The sequence below is a fragment of the Mastacembelus armatus genome, chromosome 18, assembly GCF_900324485.2.
Source record: "Mastacembelus armatus chromosome 18, fMasArm1.2, whole genome shotgun sequence".
Taxonomy (NCBI): Eukaryota; Metazoa; Chordata; class Actinopteri; order Synbranchiformes; family Mastacembelidae; genus Mastacembelus; species Mastacembelus armatus.
In genome coordinates, this window is record NC_046650.1 from 4,527,733 (window position 1) to 4,553,182 (window position 25,450).

At 39.6% G+C, this 25,450-nt stretch overlaps 1 long non-coding RNA gene and 1 pseudogene across 1 annotated transcript; both read right to left on the reverse strand.

Annotated features, from left to right (window-relative positions):
* Positions 1 to 259: 259 nt before the first annotated feature.
* LOC113122588 (uncharacterized) lies at positions 260 to 1,865 on the reverse strand. Its single transcript, XR_003294877.1, has 3 exons — positions 1,622 to 1,865; positions 1,436 to 1,467; positions 260 to 533 (listed from the first exon to the last, which is right to left on the reverse strand). It is a non-coding gene; the product is annotated as an uncharacterized LOC113122588 (long non-coding RNA).
* Positions 1,866 to 8,900: 7,035 nt separating this feature from the next.
* LOC113123548 (uncharacterized) lies at positions 8,901 to 10,094 on the reverse strand (annotated as a pseudogene).
* Between the last annotated feature and the right edge of the window lie 15,356 nt (positions 10,095 to 25,450).

Genomic DNA, 25,450 nt, shown 5'->3' on the forward strand with positions numbered 1-25,450 from the left:
TGTACAGTTAGTAGTGTTCATTGTAGAGTCTGAAAAGTGAACATTTTTGTCTAGTATGTTGAACCATACTTGAAATTCCCCTCTGCATTTAACCCACTGCACACACAGCAGTGAATGCACACCATGAACACACACCTGGAGCGGCACCAGGGCAGTTGGGGGTTCGGTGCCTTGCACAAGGGTCTCACCTCAGTCGTGGTATTGAAGGTGGAGAGAGAGCTGACTATTCACTCCACCCCACCGACAATTCCTGCCGGTCCTGAGAGTCAAACCATTAAGCCACGACTGCCCCCAGGAAGGAAAGACCTACGGAATCTCTCCTTCACAAGTGAGGGTGGATCAGTCTGTCACTGAAGCTGCTCTCCAGGGAAGACAGGGCGTCCCGCAGGGGGTGAAACTCATGGTCCAGCATAGATGTTCGTTTAGCCAGGACCCTTCTGTCCCCCACCTCCCTCACTTAGTCCAGAGGACAAGGTCAAGAATTTTACTTTTCAATTTTGTCTTCACATCCTCAGGAGATTCATCATTATCTTCTGAAAAGATAAACATAAGTAGAGTTTGACTGTTACAGAAAAAAGTCAGACAGTAGTCACTCTTTCCTTTCAAAGTCTTTTATTATGAAGCGTTAAGTTACCAGACTTGAGTTTGATCTCAGTTGTATTTATACCCTGAGTTGAAATATGTTGATGTTCATTCAGTCCTCTGCTGCTGCAGACTGTGTCTAGCTCTCACTGTTAGAAAATACCCTTCCTCCATCAAATGCTGGTTATGTTTTTCAGTTAAACAGTTTCTGACAATTGAAGCTGTGCATTGAAAAGACAATTGAAAATGGGTTAATATCAGATCTATAATGCAAAATGAGATATATAGGCAAGAGAGTTTATTGTTTAACCAAGCAGTTGTTCAAACCCATAGAGCCTGTAAATGTAAGACAGCATCAGTTCCAGTTGACTAATGGCTGAGTTTATCTGGTGGCAGCATCCAGTCAGTACCATCGGGCTCCAGCTCTTCTCATTTTGGTTTTGGTCGAAATTTCACTGTTCATGTAAGTTACAACAATAGACAAGCACAATGTGCTTCAGCTGATAACACACAAACAATTCTTATTTCTCACATCTTTATTGAACACTCCCAATAAACATTCACAGTAATGGAGTATGTGAAGATCAGTGAACCCAGAGACTAATTAGTTCAGAAAAAGCTAATCAGAGTCAGGAGTTTGGACAACTGGAGTCTTTTTGATGAGCCTTCTGCCGTGGCCCACACAAAGCCCAGACCATAACCCCATGAAGATGCTGGGAAGGACCTCAGGAGAACTGTTCACACCAGACAACATATAAATGTGTCTGAGCTAAAGCACTTCTGTAAAGAAGGACCCAAAAGTCCTGTTGTTCTGTCAGGCTGTTTCAAAAAGACATAAAAAAGTTGTGCTCACCTCACTTTGCTCTACAGTCTCTTCTTCATTAGCTAAGTGACAAAAACAGAATATCTGGTCAGTTAATTGATCAGAGTCTGTTAAACCAGGAGCTTTTTCATTTTCAAGCACATTGAGACAAATGTAAGAGAATTTCTAGGAGCAACAAAGTGAAATATATATAGAGACAGTAGCTCTGAAAAGTACCTCTCTGAAGTTTCCTGTTTTGAACAGTCAGACCAATGATGAGCACTACAAGTGAAACTGTCACACCGCCCAGGATCACACTTATCAGCTTTGATGTTCCATCAGACTCAGCTACAAGAAAGATAATCATGTTAGACTAATTTGTCTTTTTAGTCTGGAGACCTGGTGAAAATATAAATGTAATAACTATAAAGTTCTGCAACTTAAAGGCCTAATAAGCTCCACAATAAAATAAAAATCTTGAGCAAACTCTTACTTCTGCACTTGCTGTCTTCATCATGTAGTCCACCACTTCCTTTTAAAGAGGTTTAGATCATTTTAGTAATGGCAGAGTTAATAGTTTATTCAAATTTGTTACTGGAAAAATCCAACAAACAACAATCAAAAGAAAGAACAGACTTTAGTCTTACCGTTAACATTCAGATGTACTGTATTGAAAAGCGTTTGACCACCTATATAAAATCCACAGAAATACAGCCCAGAGTCCGATAAATCCACTTGTTTGATTTTGAGAAAGACTGTAGAGATGTTGGAGCTCATTTCAAATGTTCCACTTTGAAATCCATCACAGTATGAAACAGAATGAGTTTTTGTGTGCATAACAGAGATGCAGCCAATCTTGGTCCCATTGACCAGTCTGAACCAGTATGTCATAACATCATATTTGGACATGTTGGGACACAGCAGGTTGACTTCTTCACCAGGTTGGACCTTCACAGTCTGAGACTCAGCAGCTGAGACTGAGATCCAGCCTGAAACAAACAGCAGAGACAAGACATTGAACAGTTTGTAACTACGATCAATGTAAACAATAGCTCTTGTTAAAAATCAGTAAGAGTGCACTAAGTAAATAAGTTTTTATATTTACTGATTAAACATAAAATAGTAATATAAGTGATAAAGTTGAGAATTCTTACTGAGGCTGCAGAGAATTGAAGCTGTTATCAAGATAAAGTTCATCATTGTGCGTATGACTGAAGGGCTGTCCATTAAAGAAGTGTGCCCCTGGAAGGATGCACATTTAACATCAAGAGGCGGGTGGTTTGTTTTTTTTTCTTGTGGTCTCTTATACTGTTGCTCAAACTGACCATATATCAGGAAAATAATGCAGAGCCTCAATGTTTTCAATGTCATTTCATCATATTGCAGAAAACTTAAACCTCCAGAAAGGAGATTTTTATTAATGTATGTACGGTTGAACTTTTAACAAAAAGTGACCCTAAATGGGTTTTTCTAAGTTTATCTTGTAGACGACAATGACCACTAGTTATGTTATAGGGCTGTAAGGTTTCATGTATTTGTACTGGACCATTCTGGTGTTGGACTTTTGGTAGGGTGACAGCTTAATAAACAAAACACATGTGGTTACTTTAGCCTGAGCTAGAAGTCCATCCCTTATGAAGTTTTTCTTTTTGGGAACATCTTTCCTGTGCAATACAACAATGGACAAAGACAAATTGTTTAGGGGAAACTAACATCTTAAAGGTGATTGAGCCCTTCTTGTCCACATTGTAGCCAGAGGGTTATACCAGCATTATGTGTTATTATTGAGTTCATATTCAGCACAGTCAGCAATTTTATAATGTACTTTTTTCCTCGTTGTACAAAAAAATGAAATTAACCACAAACTGAAAACTGAGTTACGTACCAAGCCATGATATTTGTGTACTGTTACACCTCTATAACACACTATACCAGCCACTCATGGTCACACATGGTGCTGTTTGTATGCTGATTGGTAGCACATGTACAGTAGTGTAAAGGTACATGGGTGGGTGTGAACAGATCAGAGTTGTATTCATGTGATTGCAGTGTATGTAGGACTAAGATTTTGACTTTATATACATTGCTAAAAACAGAGAATGGAGAACTTTTTTGTTCTATGGCAGCACCAGTGAGTTGTCGTGTATGTCCTCGTCTTTGTCCTAAACACATTTTGAACCAAACTCAACTATGATTGCAGATTAAAATGAATTGTCTTGTGGTAAAAGTGCCAGCAGCCATATATGCAAAATATTTGTACTGCACTCAGATTTCCTCCATATTGATAAAGTCATACTTTTCTACTGCACTAATTCCTTCAGTACCACACTTGTATGAGTGTTTCTGTTGTACAGCCTGCAGTGTTTTCACTCACTAATTACTTCCACTTGGTTCCACTTTGATAGTTGTTGGTTTATTGTATCATCAGCTGATTGAGAAGCACCAAACAAAAGCACATAGTTACAGAGGTTATACACTTACAAGACAAAGTAATGGCACTGTTTGTAGTTTCCTGGTTTTCTGCTGACAAATGTGATGAGATGTGATCTGATCTTCACCAAAGTCACAAGTTTCAACAAATATTTCTAAGGCGATAAAATATTCAGAAACTTTCATGTTCTTGTGTAACATACCCATTAAACATATTGTACAATGATTGTGGCAAAAGTCATGGAAACAGATAATGTAGTAACTGGTTGAACAGTAATTGTCAGCAATAATCTTGAGGAAGCACTTCTTGTAGTTGTGGGTAAGACCTGCACAACGTTTAGGAGGAACTTTGGACCCTTCTTACCTACAGAACTGCTTCAGCTCATCCATATTCTTAGGACATGTGGTGTGAACAGCTTTCATTAGGTCTTTTATCACATCTTTTTGGGAGATCTTCCTCTCTGCTGTTCTACCATTGATACCATGCCTGTTCAATGTTTGCTGTATGCTTGACTCATGAACAGAGAAATTTCTGCAGAAAACCAGGAAATTGCAAACAGTGGCACACAGCAAATTATAAAGTGCTGCTAAGTACTGTGCCAAGAGACACGACTTTCTGCTCCTGCAGCCAGTTCAGTAAAGAGCTATCAATATTTTGTACTATTTATAGTTGAGACCTACCATGAAATGACCCTCACCTGTTGAGCTCTACTACACATTTGTACTGTAGGTCACTTTATACTGAAGAAGGCAACATCACCTCACTGTGCAAGTGCACAAGCCATTTTTCTGCAGCAGTTTGCTGATGTATGATGATAAACTAAAGAAGAAAATTACATTTCTACATGTACAACAAACATTTTTATTTTAAAAGTAGGTGTGAAGGTGGTGCAGCTTTTGTTGCATGTAGTTTATAGCAGAGAGCTGAAGACCATTCTTGCTGTGGCTTTCATTATGGCCTAGTATAAATAGCATTGTCAGTGCAGTGGAAAATGATGGGGGGAGGGAGGTGTGAGACTTGTTGCTTTCCCACAAACACAGCCAGGGCAGAAATCTACACCCTTGAAATGTTTTTATACACATTCACAATGTGGGGACACAACAGAGACAAGTTTTAGTTCAAAATCCAGGCAAATGTGAAAAATTCAGTCTTGTGGAAATGTTTCCTACATTCTGCAGTGGATGATTTATTCTAAAGTAATTTAGTCTCACATCACACAGTGCTGTTTCTTTTCTGTCAGAGATGTGATGGGGACCTAACAACTCCTAGAAGCTTAGTTAGTTTAATGCACTTTGCTCAGATCTATCCACAGTTTACCCATCCACTGATTACAAGTCATAGCTACTATGAAGTTACTGAATAAATGAAAACCTGGCCTTGGACTGTCAGTTATTACAACATGGCTCCACAGATGCAAACAGAAACGGTCAGTCCTGGTATGTTCAGGAAACCAGTTGCTTTTTTCAGTTGTCACGTCTGAGCTACAGTGAAATGAAATAGAATTCTGAGAGATGAGTGTAACCTGAGATTATATCTGAGTAGGTTATTGTGGATGTCTACTCTGGCAAAACAGCTTCATCAGCTTTGGAGAGAGATACTGATGTGGCTTGTTAAGGGACAGTAAGTTTATGTCAAATCTCTTCATATGCCAAAGTAATGTTACTGTCTTCCTTGAAAACAGGAAATGACTTGATGGTTGGTCATATTTGACGTCTCCTTGGAGTGGACTTTATATTTGACTTGGTGTTTGCCACCACAGGCTGCTGGCTTATTCTGTTGTTTTTGGAGCATTTATGTTATGTACAGAGGCTTTGCTACAAACCTTTCACTTTCATGTCAGTCGTGCTCAGACCACACTGTGCTGTCTCTTCCTGTAAGTTTCTGATGTGTATCTCACTCAGCCCACACTCCACCTACTCCACCTACAGACCATTTGACTCCCCCCATGAGTCAGTTTGCCATCAGTGTCATCACTGTCCTGTCATGGCTCCTCCTCATCAAACGTCAAATACATCCTTGCTGCTCTAAGATGAAGATTAGAGGCAGACAAAACAACAGCAGTGACTTTGACCAAGAAAATAAAAGAAATATGAGCCAAAACATTCAAGCTCTTAATTTTATTAGTACATTATTACAAAAAACATAAAGCCATAACATAGAAAAGCAAATCAGCAAGATTAATATGACCAACACTTATATTCTGAGTTGCAGCTCCAGTTGCTTCATGAGTCTATCTGCAGGCCGTATAAGAAACATGAGTTTCCACTTCTGGTGTCCTGCTTCTTATTGTCTCTGGAAGGAACCTCAGTGCTGCAGAGTCCATGTATTTAGAGGCCAGAACCTGTAAGCCCCAGTACTGAGAGTCACATACTGTATCTCACTCACTATTTCTCAGAAATCACTCAAAATCTGCACTGGCACATGTTTCCAGCAAAAATGGCAGAAAACAAAATTAATTTATTGATCAGCAAGTTGAGACATGAGTGTCAAAAGGCATGTCAATATTAAGTCAAGACTCAGCTCAGTTGTTTTTACTCTACTGAAGGTCAGAAATGACTCCATCCTCAGCTTGAACACTTAACTCTGGCTTTAGATTTTGTTAATCCTGAAATGACTCACACTGTGTTAATGCCCACAATCAAATCTTCAGAGAGGGAAGGAGTAAACTTACTTTTCTTAAAATCCACCTCATCATCAGACGTTGGAGCTCATTTCATATTTTCCATTTTGAAATCCATGACAGAATGAAGTTCTGCCTTCAGACTAGTACATAGAGGAGTCACAGCTGGACTTGGTTCTGCTGACCAGTCTGAGCCAGTCTGTCTGGGTTGGAGTTGTGGAAATGTTGGGACACAGCAGGGTGACTTCTTCACCAGGCTGGACCTGTACAGTCTGAGACTCAGACCCTGAGACAAAGACCCAGCCTGAAACAAACAGCACAGATAACAAGACATTTATCCCTGAGCCTATAATATAAAGTTACTGTAACATGGCAACGACAGCGATTGACTCCTGATTTGCACATTTAAATTTTGATGTGTTATTGATTACATTCCTTGGTGCTGTGATAATGTGCCAGTACTTACCGAGGCTGCAGAAAAATAAAGTTGTGACCAAGGTAAAGCTCCTCATTGTGCATTTAATTGTCAGTGCCCAAATAGTTTGACTGAGCTCTTATAAAGGGAGTTAGAGGGGCGGGGAGTCTTGTGTTTGTTTCTTGACGCTCAGACTTACTGTACAAGTGCAATGACTTTGTATATGCACTTTAGCTTCAGCAGGTGTCCAGTCACATTATAGCTGAAAAGGGATCACAGTGGAAGGTCTAGTACAAGGAGACTGACATGTTTTATGTTGCCATGTTTTGCCTTTGGATTGGACATTAGGCCTGTCACCTAAATGTCACTGATCACTGAAGAGATGAAATATGGTGGCAGGTGAAATGAGGCCTGTGTGGACAGATGAGGACACTGTAGTTTTCCTCAAATTAAAACATGAAGCAAACATAAATGCATCATGTTGTGTCCTCTGTGCAGATTGAATGGCAGCCACCTGGACAGTTTGTGTCTGTAGTGCTCTTCCTGTAGTGCCACTGTGAGGTTGACTTTTGTAGTTTTCACTGCAAATACATTTGACGTCCCCTGCGTTGATATTGTGGCCGTGTTAACATGCTGACATCAGTGCTCAGCTCAAAGCCTTGCTGTGTCTAAGTACAGCCACAGAGAGACACAGGGCGGGGCTCTGGTAGACGACAGTTTCTGTCTCTTTTTGTCCTTCATGCTGTTGGTGCTGTTGGTCCTAAGAACACCTGTTATTGTTTTATTGCCCGACTGTGTTTAGTGAGCACCACTCAACATTAGAAACCTGACAGATGAAAGTGTGACTTGAAACTGTGTTGAAGTCATGAAGTTTGTGTAAAGTAATGACAAATGGAGAGATTTAACTAAATGATATATTTAACAACTGACATATACTCTTGTTGTATGAGAGTAGCCAGACCACTGATGTTTGTGGTCATGGCTGAAGTCTTCTGTGGTGACACTTTATTACAGTTTGGTTTTCAGTGCTTCCTTGACTACTTTCACACAGACCTTTGACATTACAGGACTCAAGAAGTTCACCTCAGTTGTACTCAGACCACACTGCGTTGTCTCTTCCTGTCAAACAAGTGATGTGCTGTACCTCACTCCCTCCTCCCCTACAGACGGTTTCAGTCTCCCTATAAGTACATTAGATGACCCTCGGCACCTGTTGTGACTCCTCCTCCATCACACATCAAGCACATTTCTCTTCCTCTCAGGAAAAAGAAGAGACAGAGACTAGAACAGACAGAGGCAAACAGAAGCCTGATCGAACACACAGGCTGAATATGGTTCAAAGTTTATAGTTTAATTATTGTGACTCCTTCAACCTCCTACCAACATACAAAAGCATGAAAGCAGATGAGTAGGTTAAAGCATCAGTGCCATGCTGAGCTGCAGTTCCTCTTGTGTCCTGAGTTTATCTGGTGGCAGCGTACACAACATTTGGCTCCAGCTGTCTCTCTGATGCAGGCCTTCGGTTTCTTTTAGGTTTTGCCCGAAAATTTAGGGGTGCATAATTCAAGTCATCAGAGCTCCGATTCTATAAATCAGATTGATTATAGTCACACATTGTTTAAGTTACAACTAAGTTGATTTGGTAATCAAACAAATGTTTTTAGTCTTAGTCACATTTTGGCTAAATCAAATTAAAATAATGAAACAAGAATCTTGATGTAATTCCAGCTGTGGTGTCAGTCTGACACCAAGTTTGATACAAAACCTAAACTTTTATTTTCAATTTTTGGCACCGATAAGTTTCATAGTCTCCATTGTTCTTAGGTGTTTGCAAGTGTCATATCTTGTCTGTTTTAGTCTTGTATCTGATGGTTTTTTTTTTGTTTATCTGTTTGTTTTCTAGAAAATGTGATGCTGTCTTCTTAGTCAGGAAACAGTTTCCTGCTATTAGCATGAAAAACACCGTATGACTGTGAAAGTATACATGTACACTGTTTTAGTTGTAAAAAGTTAGCTTCAGCTAGTTAAACAGGTGTTTGATAAATTGTCTCTATTGCTGCAGGGCTTTGTTGCACATATGGTTGATGAACACTGGGCCCATTCCTGTATAATGTACAGTTTATATAAGGAAAGAAAATGGTCTTACCTTGTTTATTTCTGGCATTTTTTCTTCATGCATGGCTAAATGGCAAAGACAAAAGTCTGATTACTTTCTATGCTTTGGATTAGTCCATCACGATGAAGAGATTTACAAGAAGATATGCAACAAATTCTGCATTTCTCGTACCTGTCTGAAGTCTCCTGATTTTAACAGCCAGACCAATAATGACTATAGTGAGGAGAACAGTCAGACAGCCCAGGATCACAGTGATCAGGTTTATCCTCCCATCACACTCATCTAAAATCGAAATGATAGCTTTACAATCCATTTTAATCTGGTGTTTTTAGATTTTGTTAATCCTGAAATGACTCACACTGTGTTAATGTCCACAATCAAATCTTCAGAGAGGGAAGGAGTAAGCTTACTTTTCTTAAAATCCACCTCATCACTTTCACCAGTACTTTTCAAAGGGGATGGGAATTAAATAATATGACACATATTTTTGCTACCTGTTCTATTTTCATACTATTATGAAAATAAATTATAGATAGAAATACATATGATGGGTTATTGTGATCTACAGTCTCACCTTGAACACTTAATTCTACTGCACTGGCAATGACTGTGTGTTTGTTAATGTAAAATCCACAGAAATACAGTCCAGAGTCAGATAAATCCACATGCTTGACTTTCAGAAAGACAGTGGAGACGTTGGAGCTCATTTCATATTTTCCATTTTTTAAATCCATCACAGAATGAAGTTCTGCCTTTAGACTCAAACATAGAGGAGACACAGCACGGCTTAGTTCTCTTTACCAGTCTAAACCAGTCTGTCTGGGTTGGAGTTGTGGAAATGTTGGGACACAGCGGGGTGACTTCTTCACCAGGCTGGACCTGCACATGCTCAGACTCAGACCCTGAGACAGAGACCCAGCCTGAAACAAACAGCACAGATAACAAGACATTTATCCCTGAACCTATAATATAAAGTTACTGTAACATGGCAACGACAGCGATTGACTCCTGATGTGCACATTTAAATTTTGATGTGTTATTGATTACATTCCTTGGTGCTGTGATAATGTGCCAGTACTTACCGAGGCTGCAGAGAAATAAAATTGTGACCAAGGTAAAGCTCCTCATTGTGCATTTAATTGTCAGTGCCCAAATAGTTTGACTGAGCTCCTATAAAGGGAGTTAGAGGGGCGGGGAGTCTTGTGTTTTTTTCTTGACGCTCAGACTTACTGTACAAGTGCAATGACTTTGTATATGCACTTTAGCCTTCAACAGGTGTCCAGTCACATTATAGCTGAAAAGGGACCACAGTGGAAGGTCTAGTACAAGGAGACTGACATGTTTTATGATGCCATGTTTTGTCTTTGGATTGGACATTAGGCCTGTCACCTAAATGTCACTGATCACTGAAGAGATGAAATATGGTGGCAGGTGAAATGAGGCCTGTGTGGACAGATGAGGACACTGTAGTTTTCCTCAAATTAAAACATGAAGCAAACATAAATGCATCATGTTGTGTCCTCTGTGCAGATTGAATGGCAGCCATCTGGACAGTTTGTGTCTGTAGTGCTCTTCCTGTAGTGCCACTGTGAGGTTGACTTTTGTAGTTTTCACTGCAAATACATTTGACGTCCCCTGCGTTGATATTGTGGCCGTGTTAACATGCTGACATCAGTGCTCAGCTCAAAGCCTTGCTGTGTCTAAGTACAGCCACAGAGAGACACAGGGCGGGGCTCTGGTAGACGACAGTTTCTGTCTCTTTTTGTCCTTCATGCTGTTGGTGCTGTTGGTCCTAAGAACACCTGTTATTGTTTTATTGCCCGACTGTGTTTAGTGAGCACCACTAAACATTAGAAACCTGACAGATGAAAGTGTGACCTGAAACTGTGTTGAAGTCATGAAGTTTGTGTAAAGTAATGCCAAATGGAGAGATTTAACTAAATGATATATTTAACAACTGACATACACTCTTGTTGGATGAGAGTAGCCAGACCACTGATGTTTGTGGTCATGGCTGAAGTCTTCTGTGGTGGACACTTTATTACAGTTTGGTTTTCAGTGCTTCCTTGACTACTTTCACACAGACCTTTGACATTACAGGACTCAAGATGTTCACCTCAGTTGTACTCAGACCACACTGCATTGTCTCTTCCTGTCAAACAAGTGATGTGCTGTACCTCACTCACTCCTTCCCTACAGACAGTTTCAGTCTCCCTATAAGTACATTAGATGACCCTCGGCACCCGTTGTGACTCCTCCTCCATCGCACATCAAGCACATTTCTCTTCCTCTCAGGAAAAAGAAGAGACAGAGACTAGAACAGACAGAGGCAAACAGAAGCCTGATCAAACACACAGGCTGAATATGGTTCAAAGATTATAGTTTATCGTGACTCCTTCAACCTCCTACCAACATACAAAAGCATGAAAGCAGATGAGTAGGTTAAAGCGTCAGTGCCATGCTGAGCTGCAGTTCCTCTTGTGTCCTGAATTTATCTGGTGGCAGCGTACACAACATTTGGCTCCAGCTGTCTCTCTGATGCAGGCCTTTGGTTTCTTTTAGGTTTTGCCTGGAAACTTAGTGCGGCGTAGTTCAAGTCATCAGAGCCCTGATTCTATAAATCAGAGTGATTATAGTCACACACTGTTTAGGTTACAACTAAGTTGATTTGGTAATCAAGCAAATATTTTTAGTCTTAGTCACATTTTAGCTGAATCAAATTAAAATAATGAAACAAGAATCTTGATGTAATTGTAGCTGTGGTGTCAGTCTGATTTTTAATTTCAAATTTTGGCAACGATAAGTTTCATAGTCTCCATTGTTCTTAGCTGTTTGGAAGTGTTATATCTTATCTGTTTCAGGCTTGTATCTGATGTTTTTTTTTTTTTGTTTTCTAGAAAATGTGATGCTGTCTTCTTAGTCAGGGCAACAATTTCCTGCTATTAGCATGAAAAACACCGTATGACTGTGGAAGTATACATGTACACTGTTTTAGTTGTAAAAAGTTAGCTTCAGCTAGTTAAACAGGTGTTTGATAAATTGTCTCTATTGCTGCAGGGCTTTGTTTCACATATGGTTAATGAACACTGGGCCCATTCCAGTATAATGTAAAGTTTATATAAGGGAAAAAATGGTCTTACCTTGTTTATTTCTGCCACTTTTTGTTCATGCACGGCTAAATTGCAAAGACGAAAGTCTGACTTTCTTTGCTTTGGATTAGTCCATCATGATGAAAAGATTTACAAGAAGATATGCAGCAAATTCTACATTTCTCGTACCTGTCTGAAGTTTCCTGATTTTAACCCTCTGGGGTCGACGCACGCGCCGGCGCGTTTTGATGCATCTTTTTCTGATAAGGCCAAAACAAACTTAAATTACTCCGTCAATTCTGATCGCACAGATAAAAGAAGTATATCATTCAAATCTGTAAAGGGTTTACTTTTAGTGGTATACCATCATAATAACAACAAAACGTTGTGCTTTTTTTAAATAAAGAAAGCCGACAGGGTGCGCTCTCGGACTTTTCTGTCTCTGCCATTTCTCTTCACAGACGCGTAAATAAAACAACCAGAATCTCAGCGAATACTTGGCTCATAAAAATAAGAATTATATGGCTAGAAAGCTTGAAATGTTTTCTTTTGAGTGAAACAATTCAAGTCGAAAACAAATTATCACTTTTTATTTAATCCGTATGAACGTAAGGAGAAGTCCGTTTTTCCCGTCTCACCTCATTACAGGTAATGCGGTCCCGCCTTGTACACTGTCCACTGTTCACATGTAAATAATCTCAGGTGAACCAGGTAAATATGTGCACACCCCCGAGAAATGACACAAAATATCAAGCTTCATCATAGAATTTACTCACTTTTTCGGCGCGTTTGGATGATGGCACGTTACGCACGTGAAGCGGCGCTCCTTACATTCCACACAGAGACAAATAGTTTAGCTTGTCCTCAGAGTAAAAACACTGATTTTAACTCAAATGAGGATCGTTTGGCTCCTCATGGTGTTGTATTGTGCTGCACTAATCCGTCCCATCTACATTGACTGAAAGGCTCATTATGCGCGGCTTTCTCTGGTCGTTCAGTGCGTCTTTTGTGTTCTCAGGTAAATCACATGACTATTCATCCTCAGACACACCCTCTTGCATATGGCCTTTCTGGACAAAAAGTGTCTTAGAAAATTTAAATCAGTGTATTGTTTACTGTGAATGTGTGAACAAGATGACATTCACAGCACTCTGAAGTAAACACTTTAGCCTACAACATGCTGGTCTCCAAAGTCTTGTGAACCAATGTTCTGTTTGTGTTTTATGCTCTTATTTCAGTGAGTAAAAAAATGTAGTTTTTCACTAGCCATGCATAAACACTTTTTTCTCAAAAACACAATAATGTATAAACTTGAAGCTCACATATTATTGTAGCCAATTTTGTGCTGATTACAGTGTTATCAGACTTTAGACATTAATATGTTTTAAAAACACTGAAAAAAGCACAAATGTCAGGACATGTCAAAATTTGTCCAGGCCCCAAAAACCCCCTCAGACCCCAGAGGGTTAACAGCCAGACCAACAATGACTATAGTGAGGAGAACAGTCAGAATGCCCAGAATCACAGTGATCAGGTTTATCCTCCCATCACTCTCATCTAAAATCGAGATGATAGCTTTACACTCTGTTTTCATCTGGTGTCTTTACATTTTGTTAATCCTGAAATGACTCAAACTGTGTTAATGTCCACAGTCAAATCTTCAGAGAGGGAAGGAGTAAACTTACTTTTCTTAAAATCCACCTCATCATCAGTTTCTCCATTACCTTTCAAAAGGGATGGGAATTAAATAACATGACAGATATTATTTGTTCTGTTTTCATGCTACTATGAGAATAAATTATAGATACAAATACATGTGATGAGTAAAGAAGGATGTTATTGTGACCTACAGTCTCACCTTGAACACTTAACTCTATTACTTTGGCAATGACTGTGTGTTTTTTTTAATGTAAAATCCACAGAAATAGAGTCCAGAGTCAGATAAATCCACATGCTTGATTTTCAAAAAGACAGTGGAGACGTTGGAGCTCACTTCATATTTTCCATTTTGAAATTCATGACAGAATGAAGGGCTGCCTTCAGACTGGTACAAAGAGGAGACACAGCTGGATTTAGTTCTGTTGACCAGTCTGAGCCAGTCTGTCTGGGTTGGAGTTGTGGAAATGTTGGGACACAGCAGGGTGACTTCTTTACCAGGCTGGACCTGCACAGTCTGAGAATCAGACCCTCAGACAGAGACCCAGCCTGAAGCAAATAGCACAGATAACAAGAGATTTATTCTTCAAATAATCAATCTGTAATTCTCATTATCATGGAAGTTAAATAAACCAGTTCCAGTACATTTACTCCTCAACTAAACAACAACACTTTAATGAATTCAATAATGATCATATGCAAGTTGAACTTTAAAGTGGATCATTGGTTGAAACAGGTTGGAAATGTATTTCCAATAAACAATTTAATAGGCAAGGCAAGGCAAGTTTATTTATATAGCACAATTCATACACAGAGTAATTCAAAGTGCTTTACAGAAATAAAATAAAATAAAATAAAAGGTTAAAAATACATAAGCAAGAATTAAAAGTGAAATTAATATTAAAGGAAATAAATCACTTTGGATAAAACACTGTCAGTTGTCATATGTTATAGGCCACATTAAAAAGAGGCTTGTCTAACATCATCAGGAAGACTATTCCAGGTTTTAGCTGCAAAGAACTGAAACGCTGCTTCTCCCTGTTTTGTCCTGACTCTGGGTATGAGCAGAAGACCTGTCCCTGATGTTCTCAGAGTTCGAGATGGTTCATATGGCATCAACATGTCAGAGACGTGGTGCTGTGCCATGAAGAGACTTATACAAAAGCAGTGCTGTTTTAAAATTTTATCTCTGAGGGACAGGAAGACAGTGCAGCGATCTGAGAACAGGAGTAATGTGGTTGTACTTCCTGGTTTTAGTCAGGACCCGAGCAGCAGCATTCCATATTCACCAGCTGTGAGTAAAATCTGAGTGTCATTTGCATAGTTATGGTAGGACACATTATTGATGTGTATTAACTGGCCTAAAGGAAACATGTAAAGATTGAACAAAAGGGGTCCCAAGATGGACCCCTGGGGGACCCCACATGTCAATGCCATTTGGTCTGAGACACAGTTACCAACTTCAATGAAATACTTCCTGTCTTCAAGATAGGACTTAAACCATTTAAGGGCAGTACCAGAGATGCCTATACAGTCCTCTAACCTTTGTAACAGGATCACATGGTCCACTGTGTCAAAAGCAGCACTTAGATCCAGCAGTACTAAGACAGAGACTCTGCCAGCATCGATGATCAGACGAACGTCATTTGTCACCTTGTTGAGTGCAGTTTCAGTGCTGTGATGGGGCCTAAAACCCGACTGAAAATCATCAACGCAGTTGTTTAGCATGAGAAAGTTAGTAAGTTGTTGGTAAACAACTTTTTCAAGGATTTTGCCTAAAAACGGCAGGTTTGATATGGGCCGGTAGTTGTTCAGTACCGTAGCATCAAGACTACTCTTCTTCAGGAGAGGCTTGATCACGGCAATTTTCAAAGCCCTTGGAAATGTTCCAGACTGTAATGAGTTATTAACTAATTGAGTGAGTTGTGGTAACAAACTGCTTAGTAGTGATTTCAGAAATCTAGTGGGTAAAACATCAAGGCAACAGGTGGATGAACTCAGACTGGAGATGATCTCTTCAACTGTTATGTCATTTACTGGTGTAAAGTGTGTCAATTCTACCAAGTGTCTCCTGGATGGCTGCAGAGTTCGTATCTGTCTTGTGCAATTAATTGTCTGTTTAATACGCTGAATCTTATCATTAAAAAATAATGCAAATTCATTACATTTGGATGTTGAAATTAGTTCCAGTGGCACTAGAGATGGAGGGTTTGTTAACCTACTCACTGTAGCAAACAGAACACGTGAGTTGTTACTACTGTTATTGATGATTTCAGAAAAATACGTTTCTCTCTTTCTACGTAGAGTTTCATTGAACACACACAACATCTGCTTATAAATATCACAATGAACCTCGAGCTTTGATTTACGCCATTTTCGTTCGGCCTTCCGGCACTCCCTTTTCTGTGCCCTGACCGAGTCATCATTTCTCCACGGTGGCTTTTGCCTGTTCCTGATTAATTTATCTTTAAGAGGAGCAATCACATCTATGTCATTCAGAACACTTGAGGTATATGAAGTCAACAAATCTTCAAACCTAATCATCTCCATAAACAGTTTCCTGGTGTTGTCATTTATGTGTCTTTTCTGAACAAGTGTAGGTCCAGTTGCATCTTTTGGAATTATGGACAAATCAAAAAAGACACAAAAATGATCAGACAAAGCAACATCAATCACAGTGACATTAGAAACGTTAACACCCTTAGTAATGACAAGGTCCAGAGTGTGACCTCTGGTATGGGTTGGCTCCCTAACATGCTGACTAAGGCCATACATTTCAAGGACGGCAGAAAGTTCTTTGGCATCTCTGTCACAGGCCTTATCCATGTGAACATTAAAATCACCTGTAATAACCAAACAGTGAAACTGTGTGAAGACAACTGAAAGTATCTCAGTAAATTCATCAATAAAATTTTGACAGCATTGGGGAGGTTTGTAGATGATAATAAAAAGTACAAAGGGAGATAATTTTTGCTCCATTTTAAAAGATACATACTCAAATGATAAGAACTCCCCAAATGACAGCCTGTGGGTAACCACATTATCCCTAAAAAAGGCACAGACGCCACCACCCTTTTTGTTTTCTCGTGATTCTGATAGAAATGTAAAATTGGGTGGGGTGGATTCAATAAGAACTGCATTTCCTGTCCTGTGTAGGTGTTGGCCGAGGTGGTCGAGCTGGTGGCGTTTTAGTTGATTGAGGGACAGAGGTCATACTCCTGGGTGGCAAAGGGGGTGGTGTTTGCTGGGGGGATGAATTCACTGGCGTTGATGATAATACCCGTGACCTTGCCAGATTAGGGGTACGAGGCACCATTTTAATTCCTGATTTCACCAAGGTTTCCAAATGATTTGGAAATCCCATTGGTGAAGCCGGGGATGGCATGGTCAATGATGAGTCTGCAGAGGATGTGGATGCAGCTGGGGGGGCCCAGGGCAGTGGAGGGGGCACCATTGAAGGTGCTTTTGAGGGGGGATCCTTGGCTGATGAGGGGTCCGTTGCTGGTGTGGTGTGAGTATTTATTTCACTCCTGTCTTCTCTCAGATGAGCCTTTGGCTGTTCACATAACCGTCCAGACCCAGTCTGGTGCCTCAGAGAGTGGAGGATGTTTCCGTTAGCCGTCTCACTCCACTCCGGCTCAGATATGGGCCCTTTCGCTTGAACAGGTCGTCACGTTGCCAAAACAGGTTGAAGTTATCAATGAACTCCACTCCTCTTATCTCACAGGCCTTGGACAGCCATGTGTTCAATGCGTGTGTGGCTCCCGTCTCCTGTGCCTCTTTGGCATCATGCTTGTACGTGAGTCCGGTGTCTCCTGGTTGTTCCCCGTGTAAGAGAGTGCACTCCTCTGAGTCTCCATGGTCTCTCTCTGCTCCCGTGTTCCATGTTCCCAGACTGTCTGTGTCTGGACTTCCCTGAACTCTGTCTCAGTGTACGCATTCCTGGACACTCCATGTACATACTTCAATTTAGTATTTAAACTTACCAGTATAAATGAAGTGCTTTGTCTGTATCTAGGGTCCGATCAATCTTAATTCACACCACCACATGTGACAGTAGCCTCATTTCACACATTATATCAGATTTGACAGCAGTGGACCTTATTTTTCTCTTAAATTTCTATACAGCTCTAGAGGCTTTGGAGTTTCTCTGTTAGCCAGTCTTTCCTGCTTCCTTTCAGTTGTCACTTTCAGAAATGTTTGATGTGAAAGACTTCATGATATTGACTTCAGGTGTGTTCAGACTCCTGTGCTGTGTCTTTATGTCAAGAAAGTGATGCTGCAGGCCTCTACCTAACTCTTCTAATAAGAGCATCTGGACACAATCAGAGTTATTCCTCCTCAGTCCACCACCAGTCAGACTACATATACACATGCTATATCAGTTATATTCTATATCCACCCTGATAAATGTTTAAAAAAAAAAAAATTCTTACAAATGAATCTTGTTTTTCCTGTTACAGAAAAAAGTCAGACAGTAGTCACTCTTTCCTTTCAAAGTCTTTTATTATGAAGCGTTAAGTTACTAGACTTGAGTTTGACCTCAGTTGTATTTATACCCTGAGTTGAAATATGTTGGTTTTCATTCAGTCCTCTGCTGCTGCAGACTGTGTCTAGCTCTCACTGTTAGAAAATACCCTTCCTCCATCAAATGCTGGTTATGTTTTTCAGTTAAACAGTTTCTGACAATTGAAGCTGTGCATTGAAAAGACAATTGAAAATGGGTTACTATCAGATCTATAATGCAAAATGAGATATATATAGGCAAGAGAGTTTATTGTTTAACCAAGCAGTTGTTCAAACCCATAGAGCCTGTAAATGTAAGACAGCATCAGTTCCAGTTGACTAATGGCTGAGTTTATCTGGTGGCAGCATCCAGTCAGTACCATCGGGCTCCAGCTCTTCTCATTTTGGTTTTGGTCGAAATTTCACTGTTGTGTAGCTGAGATCATCAGTGTTATGATTCTGTGGAAAGAATATTTAGTGTTTATGTGGATACTTGACATGATTTATTCTGTGTACACAGCAACAAGTATGTGAATCCTTTGGAATTAACTGGGTTTATGCAATAATTTACCATAAAATGTGATTTGATCTTCATGTAAGTTACAACAACAGACAAGCACAATGTGCTTCAGCTGATAACACACAAACAATTCTTATTTTTCACGTCTTTATTGAACACTCCCAATAAACATTCACAGTAATGGAGTATGTGAAGATCAGTGAACCCAGAGACTAATTAGTTCAGAAAAAGCTAATCAGAGTCAGGAGTTTGCACAACTGGAGTCTTTTTGATGAGCCTTCTGCCGTGGCCCACACAAAGCCCAGACCATAACCCCATGAAGATGCTGGGAAGGACCTCAGGAGAACTGTTCACACCAGACAACATATAAACGTGTCTGAGCTAAAGCACTTCTGTAAAGAAGGACCCAAAAGTCCTGTTGTTCTGTCAGGCTGTTTCAAAAAGACATAAAAAAAAGTTGTGCTCACCTCACTTTGCTCTACAGTCTCTTCTTCATTAGCTAAGTGACAAAAACAGAATATCTGGTCAGTTAATTGATCAGAGTCTTTTAAACCAGGAGCTTTTTCATTTTCAAGCACATTGAGACAAATGTAAGAGAATTTCTAGGAGCAACAAAGTGAAATATATATAGAGACAGTAGCTCTGAAAAGTACCTCTCTGAAGTTTCCTGTTTTGAACAGTCAGACCAATGATGAGCACTACAAGTGAAACTGTCACACCGCCCAGGATCACACTTATCAGCTTTGATGTTCCATCAGACTCACCTACAAGAAAGATAATCATGTTAGACTAATTTGTCTTTTTAGTCTGGAGACCTGGTGAAAATATAAATGTAATAACTATAAAGTTCTGCAACTTAAAGGCCTAATAAGCTCCACAATAAAATAAAAATCTTGAGCAAACTCTTACTTCTGCACTTGCTGTCTGCTTCATGTAGTCCAACACTTCCTTTTAAAGAGGTTTAGATAATTTTAGTAATGGCAGAGTTAATAGTTTATTCAAATTTGTTACAGGAAAAATCCAACAAACAACAATCAAAAGAAAGAACAGACTTTAGTCTTACCGTTAACATTCAGATGTACTGTATTGAAAAGCATCTGTCCTTCTGTATAAACTCCACAGAAATACAGCCCAGAGTCCCATAAATCCACTTGTTTGATTTTGAGAAAGACTGTAGAGATGTTGGAGCTCATTTCAAATGTTCCACTTTGAAATCCATCACAATATGAAACATAATGAGTTGTTTCGTGCATAATAGAGACACAGCCCATCTTGGTCCCGTTGACCAGTCTGAACCAGAATGTCAAATCATCATATTTGGACATGTTGGGACACAGCAGGTTGACTTCTTCACCAGGTTGGACCTTCACAGTCTGAGACTCAGCAGCTGAGACTGAGATCCAACCTGAAACAAACAGCAGAGACAAGACATTGAACAGTTTGTAACTACAATCAATGTAAACAATAGGTCTTATTAAAAATCAGTAAGAGTGCACTAAGTAAATAAGTTTTTATATTTACTGATTAAACATAAAATAGTAATATAAGTGATAAAGTTGAGAATTCTTACTGAGGCTGCAGAGAATTGAAGCTGTTAACAAGATAAAGTTCATCATTGTGCGTATGACTGAAGGGCTGTCCATTAAAGAAGTGTGCCCCTGGAAGGATGCACATTTAACATCAAGAGGCGGGTGGTTTTTGTTTTTCGTTTTTGGGCTGCTCACTGCTGCTCAAACTGACCTCATACATTTTGCATATCTCAGTCTCAACATAGTATAGAAGTGCAGTTACAAGTCAATGTTATAATCAAAACCATAATGATGCTCTATGTTTTAGCTGCTCATGAAATAAAGTGACAAACACCTTCTAAACAGGCCACAGAGAAGCTACATAATCACAACTGAATCTTCAATTATGTGATTTAAGCAAATGTTTATGTGAATAATTTGCTCTTGTGCTGTGTTTCTGTTACATGTTCACACACTTTAAGACTAAAACAGGTTCTACAGGTAAACAACTACTACATCAGTGTTATTGAAGGGCTCATTTACTGATGTTACCAAAATACATCCTCATCGTCTTTTTGGTAGATCCGCCCATGTGACAGTCATCAGTCTTATTGATGGTCATCTGTCAACAGTACAGATTATTTATGCCAAGGAAATATTTCAACCCAGAATCACAAACTATGGTTAAAACAAAGCTTACATTGTTCCTCTGCTGTGTAATTTCTGTGTGACTACACTCAGGACTCAGGACTATGATGACTGAGATAAGTCTCTTCTCTTCATTTACACAAACCAAGTAATTTCTTCCTCACTCCTCAAGTCCAGTGCTGCTCACTCATTGTGCTCAGTGCTGCCACTGGTGCTTGTAGTATTACTGATTAAAATGATAGTGTCTCTTACGTAGCTTTCAGGCAGACATAGCTTTCTTGGTCATAGCAGATTGTCTGGAATCATTGTTTGCCACTTTTTGTTGGTCTCAAATCAAAGATTTTATTCTCTGCACATTTTGAGGGAACTCATTTGTTTCTCCGTTACCAGCTTGAGATCTGGTGAATGTTAATAGAATTTAACATTTCTTGGTTCGATGACTTAAAATTTAACAGTTTTTGGTAACATTGACATATGTTGAAGCCTTTTTGTCATTTAAAGAAGTGTGCCCCTGGAAGGATGCACATTTATCATTAAGAGGCGGGTGGTTTGTTTTTTTTTCTTGTGATCTCTTATACTGTTGCTCAAACTGACCATATATCAGGAAAATAATGCAGAGCCTCAATGTTTTCAATGTCATTTCATCATATTGCAGAAAACTTAAACCTCCAGAAAGGAGATTTTTATTAATGTATGTATGGTTGAACTTTTAACAAAAAGTGACCCTAAATGGGTTTTTCTAAGTTTATCTTGTAGACGACAATGACCACTAGTTATGTTATAGGGCTGTAAGGTTTCATGTATTTGTACTGGACCATTCTGGTGTTGGACCTTTGGTAGGGTGACAGCTTAATAAACAAAACACATGCGGTTACTTTAGCCTGAGCTAGAAGTCCATCCCTTATGAAGTTTTCCTTTTTGGGAACATCTTTCCTGTGCAATACAACAATGGACAAAGACAAATTGTTTAGGGGAAACTAACATCTTAAAGGTGATTGAGCCCTTCTTGTCCACATTGTAGCCAGAGGGTTATACCAGCATTATGTGTTATTCTTGAGTTCATAGTCAGCACAGTCAGTAATTTTATAATGTACTTTTTTCCTCATTGTACAAAAAAATGAAATGAACCACAAATTGAAAACTGAGTTATGTACCAAGCCATGATATTTGTGCACTGTTACACCTCTATAACACACTATACCAGCCACACATGGTCACACATGGTGCTGTTTGTATGCTGATTGGTAGCACATGTACAGTAGTGTAAAGGTACATGGGTGGGTGTGAACAGATCAGAGTTGTATTCATGTGATTGCAGTGCATGTAGGACTAAGATTTTGGCTTTATATACATTGCTAAGAACAGAGAATGGAGAACAATGATTGAGGATTAAAATGAACTGTCTTGTGGTAAAAGTGCCAGCAACCATATATGCAAAATATTTGTACTGCACTCAGATTTCCTCCATATTGATAAAGTCATACTTTTCCACTGCACTAATTCCTTCAGTACCACACTTGTATGAGTGTTTCTGTTGTACAGCCTGCAGTGTTTTCACTCACTAATTACTTCCACTTGGTTCCACTTTGATATTTGTTGGTTTATTGTATCATCAGCTGTTTGAGAAGCACCAAACAAAAGCACATAGTTACAGAGGTTATACAGTTACAAGACAAAGTAATGGCACTGTTTGTAGTTTCCTGGTTTTCTGCTGACAAATGTGATGAGATGTGATCTGATCTTCACCAAAGTCACAAGTTTCAACAAATATTTCTAAGGCGATAAAATATTCAGAAACTTTCATGTTCTTGTGTAACACACCCATTAAACATATTGTACAATGATGGTGGACAAAGTCATGGAAACAGTGATGTAGTAACTGGTTGAACAGTAATTGTCAGCAATAATCTTGAGGAAGCACTTCTTGTAGTTGTGGGTAAGACCTGCACAACGTTTAGGAGGAACTTTGGACCCTTCTTACCTACAGAACTGCTTCAGCTCATCCATATTCTTAGGACATGTGGTGTGAACAGCTTTCATTAGGTCTTTTATCACAGCGTCTCTATGGGGTTAAGGTCTGGGCTCTAACTAGTCCACTAAAAAAGGTAGATTTTGTGTATCACATTTACTTTGATGCTTAGAGTCATTTCTCTCCTTCATCACCAAACTTCTTCTGGGTTTCACTTGCAGACAGCCACCCTGACACTGTCCTGAGGCAGCAAAGCAGCCACAAATCATTATGCACCTTTCACCGTACTTCACTCTTTGGATTATGTTTTAATGTTGGTACCTGGTCCTCATTTGATATCATAGTGCTTTGTTTTTCCTCATACTTTTGGTCCACAAGACATTTTCCCAGTAGTGCTGTGAAGTGTCAAGGTGGTTTTTGGTGTATTTCAGACATGCTGCAGTGTTTTTTTGGGAGAGAAACAACTTCCTCTCTGCTATTCTACCATTGATACCATGCCTGTTCAATGTTTGCTGTATGCTTGACTCATGAACAGAGAAATTTGTGCAGAAAACCAGGAAATTGCAAACAGTGGCTTACAGCAAATTACAAAGTGCTGCTAAGTACTGTGCCAAGAGACACGACTTTCTGCTCCTGCAGCCAATTCAGTAAAGAGCTATCAATATTTTGTACTATTTATAGTTGAGACCTACCATGAAATGACCCTCACCTGTTGAGCTCTACTACACATTTGTACTGTAGGTCACTTTATACTGAAGAAGGCAACATCACCTCACTGTGCAAGTGCACAAGCCATTTTTCTGCAGCAGTTTGCTGATGTATGGTGATAAACTAAAGAAGGAAATTACATTTCTACATGTACAACAAACATTTTTATTTTAAAAGTAGGTGTGAAGGTGGTGCAGCTTTTGTTGCATGTAGTTTATAGCAGAGAGCTGAAGACCATTCTTGCTGTGGCTTTCATTATGGCCTAGTATAAATAGCATTGTCAGTGCAGTGGAAAATGATGGGGGGAGGGAGGTGTGAGACTTGTTGCTTTCCCACAAACACTGCCAGGGCAGAAATCTACCCCCTTGAAATGTTTTTATACACATTCACAATGTGAGGACACAACAGAGACAAGTTTTAGTTCAAAATCCAGGCAAATGTGAAAAATACAGTCTTGTGGAAATGTTTCCTACATTCTACAGTGGATGATTTATTCTAAAGTAATTTAGTCTCACATCACACAGTGCTGTTTCTTTTCTGTCAGAGATGTGATGGGGACCTAACAACTCCTCCCTCCCTTCAGACCCTCCCTAAAATAGAAGCTTAGTTAGTTTAATGCACTTTGCTCAGATCTATCCACAGTTTACCCGTCCACTGAATACAAGTCATGGCTACTATGAAGTTACTGAATAAATGAAAACCTGGCCTTGGACTGTCAGTTATTACAACATGGCTCCACAGATGCAAACAGAAACGGTCAGTCCTGGTATGTTCAGGAAACCAGTTTCTTTTTTCAGTTGTCATGTCTGAGCTACAGTGAAATGAAATAGAATTCTGAGAGATGAGTGTAACCTGAGATTATATCTGAGTAGGTTATTGTGGATGTCTACTCTGGCAAAACAGCTTCATCAGCTTTGGAGAGAGATACTGATGTGGCTTCTTAAGGGAGAGTAAGTTTATGTCAAATCTCTTCATATGCCAAAGTAATGTTACTGTCTTCCTTGAAAACAGGAAATGACCACATAGCTTTGGTACCACCATTTAGAGAGTCTGAAGAAGACTCGTATTTCAGCGCATTCGAACGTATAGCTGCCACCTTGAATTGGCCAAAAAATGTGTGGTCTCTGTTGCTACAATGCAAATTTGTTGGAAAGGCCCAAGAAGTGTGTGCGTCACTGTCTATTGAAGACAGTTTAGATTATGACAAAGTTAAAACCACAGTCCTCCGTGCGTATGAGTTAGTGCCAGAGGCTTATAGACAAAAATTTAGGAATTGTGAAAAAACTGCTACACAGACTTATGTAGGGTTTGCACGAGAGAAGGGCGTTCTCTTTGATAAGTGGTGTCAGGCTAGCAAAATTACAACCTTAGACAATCTACGTGAGCTTATGTTAATGGAAGAATTTAAGAATCGGTTACCAGAGAAAATCGTGCTTTATTTGAACGAACAGAAAGTCACATCTCTGGATAATGCTGCTGTTATGGCTGACGAGTTTGCGTTAACGCATAAGAGCGTTTTTTCTCCACCAGTCCGGAATGAGCTAAGCTCAGTTGAAAGGAAAAATCCCTCTCCAAAAAGTTTCCGTCGTACATTCCCAGTCACCGCTGAAAAACACGAGTGCTTCTACTGCCATGAGCAGGGTCACCTCATTGCTGTGTGTCCCGTTCTGAAAAAAAAAGAGCAGAATAAAACTTTCAAATCTGCTAAGTCATCATCTCCAGTGGCTCTTATACAAACCCCGCCACCTACCCTGCCACCTGTGGGCATGGTTGGAAATAACAAAGTGGATAATGCATTTAAGCCATTTGTTACACAAGGGTTTGTTTCTTTGGAAAATGAGTCAGTCCAAATTCCGATTACGATCCTGAGAGATACGACG